We start from the raw sequence: 9,953 nt of genomic DNA on the forward strand, positions 1-9,953 counted from the left end.
GGAAGTCAAAATTTACTGTTTTATAATGTATTTGAACTTAAGGAATCATCTACTCAGTGTAGACTACATACATGTAGGGTACAATACATGAAACCCATGGTAACCATAAACCAAAAACATAATAGATAAACACACACAAAAAGAAAGAAATCCAAGCATAACAATAAAGAAAGCCATCAAGCCACAAAGGAAGACAGCAAGAGGAAAAGAAAGGAATAGAGAATAACTACAGAAATGACAAGAAAACAATGAAGAAAATGGCAATAAATTAATACCTATCACTTGTATGTACCCTTGCTACCCAGGAATGTCTAGACTCAACTATAATCAAGTGTTCAGTCCCCTAGAGTGTTTACCAGAGAGGTCCTGTTCTTTGACCTGCCAGGTTTTGTGAGACAACTGAGAGAAAATACTCTTGTAGTCATGCCACTGGATGGGCACCACTTGCCTCTGGGTAGAGATTCATAGAACAAGAGACTAAGAGTGGCTGAACTCTCTTCAAGGGGGTAGTACAGACCTCAAGAAGGGAGAGTCCCCTCCAAGGATTCCAACCCTAGTTCCAGTAGCTTGAATGGGTTAACCCAGGTGTGCTGCCATTGCCCACTACTCTGTCCATTGGAAACCAGGAAGCTGTAGGGCAGAAACTTGAAAGACAGTAGTCCCATCTGCATTACCAAATGTGTAAACAAACTAATCTGAGTTTTTTCCTTGGTGAATCACAGAAACTATACCAGGTGGAGTTGTCACAGAAAGTAAAATTTATTTGCAAAAAATAAGATCATGGGGAATAACTTCCAAAGCCATGACTCCCTGAGTAAGGGTGGATAGGTTCCTTTTATTTAGGGTTAGAATGAATATATAAAGAGAGGATCCTTGTCATCATATGTAGAGGCAGGCATAAGATTGTGCATGCACTTTAAGGAAACATGCCTATACATATATCGTATGTTATGTAAATGAGGCTTGTGCTCCTTCTTGTGTTGCCAGGTGAACTGTGGAGACTCCAGACCTTAGGTCAACCCAGTCCATTCCAAAGGTATCACCAAAATTTCTGGGTCTTGTCTCAAGAAAGAACTTAAGAACAGACATGAAACAGAGCAGACAAGTGACAAAAGTGGGAAAGTTTATTAGAGCATAAAGTATACTCTTGAGATATGAGTGTGGGTAAGCTTGAGAGAATGAGAAAGGGAGAGAGAGAGAGAGAGTTCTGTCTCTAGGGATCAAGTTTCTATCTTTCATCAACAGTTGTTACCTAGGGGTTGAAATATTCATTAGTTGGGGTAGGGAAGCAGGCTTTTGTACCTTTTCTTCCTTATATGGTCAGGAGTTTTCTGTCATGGCATCTGCCATCTTGGGCCTGACTGATTTGATCTGGCATCTGTGGAGTGCTGCCAGGACAAGGCTTTAACTTTCCTTTTTTTTTAGGATTAAAGAGAAATTTATTTTTTGATTCTCACAAATATAGCTCATTATTTTAATATTAAGGTTTTGGGTCACATTGGGAATAGTGTCTTTTATTTACTTTTGAAATACTTTTTAGGAATAACTCCCTTTATTAAAGAAAGATATTTGCCATGCTTTATCTCTTAAAGAATCTATAAACAGAACAAAAGAACATAAGTTGAAGAATTAACTAGTGATCACTAGCTATTCTAAAGTTCAAATTGTCTCTTCACCAGATGCCTCTTAGCCAGGTAGAAGTCCTAGAGTTTCCATAATTTTAGATATATTTATAAGAAATTGACTATTATTCATTAAAATAGGTATTTGTAAAGAAAATATAAATGAAACCTAAACCAAAGAATCTTAACCAAAATAACTTGTGTCATAGCCAAGTCTTTTTGATTGCCTCAATGAGAGTATCTGATATACTTTTGGAGAAAGATTAAATGCCATCCCTCCCCCACCCATTTAAGAACTGATAAATTTTGGTCAAAAACTAGGACATAACTTACAGAACAAATAATTTGATTTACCAGTTAACAAGTTAGTTACTTATGCTGTACCATGAAACCTTATTAACAAAATTCTAAGAAAATACTTCTGCCTATATAGTATATAAGTATATTAGATTATTCAGGTTACTTTGGATTTTATGTTTGTAATTAAGTCTCTTTAGTTCAAATCTAAAGAATATATTATATTCCTACATACCTTTCAAAGATATTATGTTTCTACTAGGAGAAACAAAAAAGCTGAAAAAAGAACTAGAAAACTTTGATCCTTCATTTTTTGAAGAAATTGAAGATCTGAAGTATAATTATGAAGAAGAAGTGAAAAAGAATATTCTCTTAGAAGAAAAGTTAAAAAAAAACTTTCTGAATAATGTGGAGTTGAATTAACTTGTCCTGTTGCTGCTTCTGAACAGTTTGAAGATGAAGAGGAAAGTCCTGCTGATCTCCCCATTTATTAAGGATTACCTATACCTGTAGTTTTATTTACTACTAAATTTATAAGTTAAAACTTAATCTGGAAATCAAACAGGTCTCTGACCTACATGATTTCCTTCTTCATACCCTGTAACTTTACTAAATTCAAGTTTTAGTAAATAAAATTATATGAAATTTTAAACATAATAGAAAAGTATATTTTTGATGACTTCTTTAGAGTAAGTTATGACTATCAAATAAGCTGTGATGAATTTCTGTATACATAATGTTTAAGTTTTTTATAGAGTATGGGGGTGAGCTTTAATAACTTTTAACATTTAAAATTGGGGTTTTATATATACTTATTTACATGTGTGTTAAGACTCTAGTTTTATATATATGTACATGTATATAAACATGAGGTTACAGCCATATGTTTTGTTAAGTGTTAGAACAAATTCATCTTGAACTATTTAATTTTTAAAGTTAATGATCCAGATTTGTCAGTTCAATTGTTGTCTTTATACAACTTTTGTACAAGGTAGGGAGCTTATTATTATATTTTTAAGTCTAGTGGTTGAAATTCATTCGGTGGTTCTAAAAATTTTTTTGAATAGACCTTTGCAACTAGGAAATTCATTTCTTCAAATGCTAGAAGACATATTGCTCTATTAGACATGGAACCTTGAGATTTTTTTACCTTCCACATATGACAGAATATTCAAGATTCAAAGATAACAATAAGGCTGGTTCTTAATTGCATTTCTAGTTTATACATCAAGTATTATATCTTTGAGTTTACCAAATTTCTGATTATCTATTTTTGTAAAAAGACTAAACAAACACTTAGTATCAAAGGCATGGTCATACTTGTTCAGGTTCATGTTGATAATAACTGGTTTTGAATTCATGTAAGTATCTGGAATTGGCCAACCTAAACCAAGATGATGGCGATGAACCTTGATTAAACAGCCATCATTGCAATGGCATAATATTCCTTCAATTTTACCCTCTCTGCAACCTTCAAACCAGGATAAAAGATCATTGTGCTTCAAGTACATTGATTTCAGATTTGAAATGTCCCATGTGGTATAAGAAGATGTATGGATGCTTCTTGCTTCCTAACCCATATGGGTTTCCATTAATATTTGTTCATATAAGCTCTAGTGTTTGTCCTAGGAGATCTGAGAGCAGTACTGCACTAATTTCCAGAAGCCCAGGACCATCCAGATGATGCTTCAGTACCAGGGCAACTTCGAATTAATAATTAAATTCAGAGGAATGCCAGCAGTACTGTTTGTTGTGTTTTTCCACTGGTACCCAACCAGGAATGTGTCCATTTCCAACAGGCATTGGATTCCTGTTTGATTGTTCTATTTCCTTCGCTGGTATCCAGCATTCTGGAACAGGTTTGAAGTCCTCCTCAACATTCTAAAAAAATTATTTTAAGTTTTGTTTTGAATGTAAATAATTTTTAAATCTTTTCTCAACTAATTTGTTAGGTTTTCTATCTAGTCGAGCCCAAAGGTATGGCTGACCTTTGTAGGTAGTAATATAACAACATGTTTCATCCACTTTTTATGTTGGAATTGCACTGTATATATTTGCATCTAATGCCTTGTGACTTAGAGTTTCAGTTGCCAAAACTTTAAATGGTTGATGCTCCCTTTTGGTGGAGGGCTCCTCTTTCACCTCCATCACAAACACACAGGCATTTTCTGCTGCACCGAATCTAGGCACCTCATGGTGGGCCCAACAGGCAGTACAAATTCAGGGGACGCTTCCAAACAGCTCTGCAGCCAGGAAAGCGTCCCCAGCAGTCACACACACTGCTCAAACCACAAACATTGCTCGCTCAATACCTTTAACTTTCCTGAAGGTTGTCCATGACTTCCTCATTGTTGGCCTCCAGGTATCCTGTTAGAACCTAACTAACTGCACACTCTAACACTTTGGTGGAGATTTTAGTACTAAATGTAGTTATCCGTCATTCTAGAGTTCATTCCATGGCCCATTTATGCAGGGATTATGTTCGAACTGGTCTGGGTGGTCTGGGCCAGCTGGATGTCTTGTCAAGGCAATCACTATCACTTAAGGGGTGGTTTTGGTTTCCATTTGCATGAATTAAGAGATAAGCTGGAAAGAAGAGCTTAAGGGAATTTATGGGACAAAAGTCAGTGAATACAAGCAGATGGGCAGTAAAGATCAGGTATTAGGGTCTAGCTGGCCATAAAAAAGAATGAAATCTTGTCATTTGGAATGATGTGGATAGAGGTAGAGTGCATTATGCTAAGCAAAATAAGTCAGAAAGACAAATACCATATTATTTTACTCACATGTAGAATTTAAGAAACAAAACAGATGAACATAGAGTAGAAAAAAGAGAGAGAGAGGCACACCATAAAACAGACTCTTAACTGTAGAGAAAAAACTGAGGGTTGATGGAGGAGAGGTGGGTAGGAGATGGGCTAAATGGGTGTTGAGTATTGAGTGCACTTGTGATGAGCACTGGGTGCTATATGTAAGTGATGAATCACTAAATTCTACTCTTGGAAACTAATATTACACTATTTGTTACCTAACTAGAATTTAAATAAAAAGTTGAAAAAAAGAGAAATAGAAATTAAAAAGAAAAAAGACTGAGTATGACAAATTCTCTCTTTCAGAATATCTTTGAGCTGAGATATCAATCTTCTCCTGCCTTCAGACTCTGACTTGAACTGGAACTTGCACTTTCAACTCTCTTGGTTCTCAGTCCTTTAGACTCAGACTAGAAGTATACCATCAATCTCCCTGGGTCGCCATCTGTAGATCTTGGGAATTCTCAGCTGCCATAATGGCATAAGCCAATTCCTTAAGTCAATCATACACATATACATATAAGCATACATATATAGGCATCCCTCACTTTACTGTGCTTTGCAGATACTGTGAATTTTATAAATTGTTGTGGCAACACTACATTGAGTAAGACTACCAGTGCCATTTTTCCAATGGCATTTTCTCACTTGTGTCTCTGTCACATTTGGTAATCTTCATTATATTTCAAGTATTTGCATTATTATTTTATTTTTATTGTGATCTATGATCAGTTGTATCTGATGTTACCATTGTAATTGTTTTGTGGGGTCATGAAACATACTCATATAACATGGCAAACTTAATAAATACTGTGTGTGTTCTGACTACTCCACCAACTGGTCATTCCTCCATCTCTCTCCCCCTTCTTGGGCCTCCTTGGTTCCTGAGACACAACGATACTAAAACTAGGCCAATTAGTAATCCTATAATAGCCTCTTAGTGTTCAAGTGAAAGGAAGAGTTAAACATCTTCCACTTTAAATCAAAAGCTAGAAATGATTAAGCTTAGTGAGTAAGGCAGGTCAAAAGCTGAAATAAGTCAAAAAGTAGACAACTTGCATCAAACTGTTAGTAAAGTTGTATATGCAAAGGAAAAGCTTTTGAAGGAAATTAAAAGTGCCACTCCAGTGAACACAAAAATGATAAAGTGAAACAGGCTATTGTTAATATAGACAAAGTTTTAGTGGTCTTGATAGAAGATCAAACTACCTACAACATTCCCTTAAACCAAAGCCTAATCTAGAGCAAGGCCCTAACTCTCAATTCAATGAAAGCTGAAAGAGGTGTGGAAGCTGCAGAAAAAAAGGTTTGAATCTAAGAGAGGTTGGTTCATGAAGTTTTAGGAAAGAAGCCATCTCCATAAAAAAGAAGTACAAGGTGAAGCAGCAAGTGCTGATGTATAAGCTGAAGCGAGTTTTGCAGAAGATCTAGGTAACATAATGAATGAAAGTGGCTACACTAAGTAATAGATTTTCAATGCAAATGAAACAATCTTTTATTGGAAAAAGATTCCATCTAAGACTTTTGTAGCTGGAGAGGAGAAGTCAATGTCTAGCTTCCAAGCTTCAAAGGACAGAATGACTTGTTAGAGGTTATTGTAGCTGGTGACTTTAAGTTGAAGTCAATGCTCTTTTATCATTCCAAAAGTTCTAGGGACTTTAGGAATTATGCTAAATCTACTATTCCTGTTCTCTATAAATGAAATAACAAAGCTGGATGACAGTACATCTGTTTACAACATGGTTTACTGAATATTTTAAGCCCTCTTTTGAGACATAATGCTTACAAGAAAAGGTTCCTTTTAAAATATGACTGCTTATTGACAACACACTTGGTTACCCAAGAGCTCTGATGGAGATGTACAATGAGATTCATACTGTTTTTAATGCCTGTTAATACAGGATCCATTTTGAAGCCTGTGGATCAGAGGATAACTTTGAAATTCAATTCTTATTATTTAACAGATAACATTATTATTTAACATATTAACAATTTGTAAGGTTATAGATGCCATAGTGATTCCTCTGATGGATCTGAGAAAAATAAATATAAAACACTCTCAGAAGAATTTGCCATTCTAGATGCCATTAGGGTCATTTGTGATTCATGGGAAGAGGTCGAAATATCAACATTAACAGGAGTTTGGAAGAAGTTGATCCCAAACCTCATGGATGACTTTGACGGGTCCAAAACTTCAGTGGAGGAAGTAACTGCAGATGTGGTATTAATAGCAAGAGAACTAAAATTAGAAATGCAGCCTGAATATGTAACTGAATTGAAGCAATCTTATGATAAAACTTTAACAGATAAGGAACTTCTTCTTATGGATAAGCAAAGAAAGTGGTTTTCTGACATGGAATCTACTAGAGAAGATTGTTGAAATGACAACAAAGGATTTATAATATTACACAAACTTAGTTGATAAAGCAGCAACAAGGATTGAGAGGACTGACTCCAATTTTGAAAAGAAGTTCTAGGAGGAGAAATGATGGCAGAGGAGTAGGGGACCCTATTTCAACCAATCCCCTGAATTGAGCTGGATATCTACCAGACCATTCTAAACACCCACAAAATCAGCGTGAGATGTAAGAAGATATATCTGGATTTCTACAAACAGAATATCTCCCGTGGTTGGTCTCGAGGTATGAAGCCAGGAGCCGTGATGTTATGGGCAAATATCAGAAGATAAATGGAAGGGCGAGGGACACTCTGGGATCCTGCACTGCTTGGGTGCAAAAGCTTCCCATGCTGGGAACAGGTCATAGACTCGCAGACTGGTAGCAATGGGAAAAGGACTTCAGGGCAGCCACCCAGACTGAAAACTGGAGCTGTGGGGACATGTGTGTGAACCAGGGGTGGCTTGCGGTTTGAGAAGCACACAGGGCAGAGATGTGCCTGGACCTGGAAGCAAGGGCTGGAAGTGCTGCTGTGGGGTGCACAACCCAGGAACCTGCAGTTTTTAACAGCACAGATAGAAATGGAGACAGTGTGGCCTGGAGAGCTTAGTGAAGATCAGACTGCAATCTCTCTATTCTGAAACAGGGGTTTAGATACATTCACTTCTGCTCTGACTCTCGGCAGAGACATAGAAAGCCACAAGGGAAAGCTGCCAGAGAACAAAAGTCCTAAAAAAAACCATTTTCACGAGCCCCCCCCACACACAAGGGGCAGGGCAAGTCTGCCCAAACAGGGGTTGCTTGAATAACAGTGTGGCAGGCCCCTCCCCCAGAAGAAAGGCTGGAAGAACAAGAGGCAGACAACCCTAAGGTCCCTATAAAACAGGTGCATCTTCCTTGGGTTGTGGTCAATAATTTGGACTCTGTACATTCCCCCAACCACCCCTCAACAGAATGACTAAGAGAAGGAACCCCCCAAAAAGGAAAGACTCGGAGACTGTGGCCTCTGCCACAGAGCTAATGGATATAGATATAACCAAGATGTCAGAAAGTGATTTCAGAGTAACAATTATCAAGGTGATATCTAGCCTTGAGAAAGATATTAACAACAATATAGAATTTCTAAGGGCAGAAATGAGATCTAATCAGGCCCAACTTAAAAATGCTATTAATGAAATGCAATCCAAACTGGATAATCTCATTGCCAGGGTAAATGAGGCAGAAGAATGAATTAGTGAGAGAGAGGATAAAATGATAGAAAAGAAGGAAATTGAGGTGGCATGGGTAAAACAAATTAAAACCCAAGGAATCGAACTGAGAGATTATTCACTCAATGAAACGTTCCAATATCAGAATTATTGGGGTCCCTGAGGGGTTGGAGAGAGAGAGAGAGGTCTAGAAGATATATTTGAGCAAATTGTAGCTGAGAAATTGCTTAATCTGGGGAAGGAAACAAGCATTCGTGTCCAAGAGGCAGAGAGAACCCCTCCCAAGATCAATGAGAACAGACCGATGCCACGACATATAATAGTAAAATTTGCAAATCTTAGATCCAAGGAAACAATCTTGAAAGTAGTGAGGGGGAAGAGATTTCTACGTACAGAGGGAGGAACATCAGAATAACGTCTGACCTATCCACAGAGACCTGGCAAGCCAGAAAGGGCCAGCAAGACAAATTCAGGGTACTAAATGAAAAGAACATGCAGCCAAGAATACTTTACCCAGAAAGGCTGTCAAACAGAATGGATGGAAAGAAAAGGAACTTCTAAGACCAGCAGAAAATGAAAGAATATGTGACCACCAAGCCAGCCCTGCAAGAAATATTAAGAGGGATCTATACAAGAAGAAAGACCCCAAGAGTGATATAGATCAGAAATTTACAGAGACAATCTATAGAAACAAGGACTTCCCAGGCAACATGATGACAATAAATTCATATCTTTCAATAATCACTCTCAACATGAACAGCCTAAACACTCCCATGAAATAGCACAGGGTTACAGATTGGATAAAAAGACAGAACCCATCCATATGCTGTCTACAGGAGACTCATTTTGAACCTAAAGATACATCAAGACATAAAGTGAAAGGATGGAGAACCATTTTTCATAGCAAAGGACCTCAAAAGAAAGCTAGGGTAGCAATTCTTATATCAGACAAATTAGATTTTAAGCTAAAGACTGTAATTAGAGATACAGAAGGACACTATACCATGCTAAAAGGCTCAATCCAACAAAAGGATCTAGTGATTGTAAATATATATGCCCCCAACATAGGAGTAGCCAACTACATATGCAAATGTTAACAAAATAAAGAGACATATTGATAATAATATACTAATAGTAGGAGACTTCAACAATTCACTCTCAGCAATAGATCTAAGCAGAAAATCAACAAAGAAACAAGAGCTTTGAATGACACACTGGCCCAGGTGGACCTCATAGATATATACAGAACATTCCACCCTAAAACAACAGAATACTCATTCTTTTCAAGCACACATGGAACTTTCTCCAGAATAGACCACATACTGGGTCACAAATCAGGTCTCAACTGATAGCAAAAGACTGAGATTATTCCCTGCATATTCTCAGACCATAATGCTTTAAAACTGGAACTCAGCCACAAGAAAAAAATTGGGAGAAATTCAAACACTTGGAAGCTAAAGACCACTCTGCTCAAGAATGTTTAGGTCATCTAGGAAATCAAAGAAGAACTTAAACAATTCATAGAAAACAATGAGAACAAAATCACATTGGCCCAAAACCTATGGGATACTGTGAAGTTGGTCCTAAGGGGGAAACACGTAGTCATCCAAGACTCACTAA

At 37.1% G+C, this 9,953-nt stretch overlaps 1 pseudogene; it reads right to left on the reverse strand.

Moving 5' to 3' along the window:
- Positions 1 to 3,139: 3,139 nt before the first annotated feature.
- On the reverse strand, positions 3,140 to 4,114 carry LOC112814363 (RNA ligase 1 pseudogene; annotated as a pseudogene).
- Positions 4,115 to 9,953: the final 5,839 nt, after the last annotated feature.

This window comes from Callorhinus ursinus, unplaced genomic scaffold (assembly GCF_003265705.2).
Source record: "Callorhinus ursinus isolate GAN/ISIS: 27379988/994484 unplaced genomic scaffold, GSC_fseal_2.0 scaffold40, whole genome shotgun sequence".
NCBI lineage: Eukaryota > Metazoa > Chordata > Mammalia > Carnivora > Otariidae > Callorhinus > Callorhinus ursinus.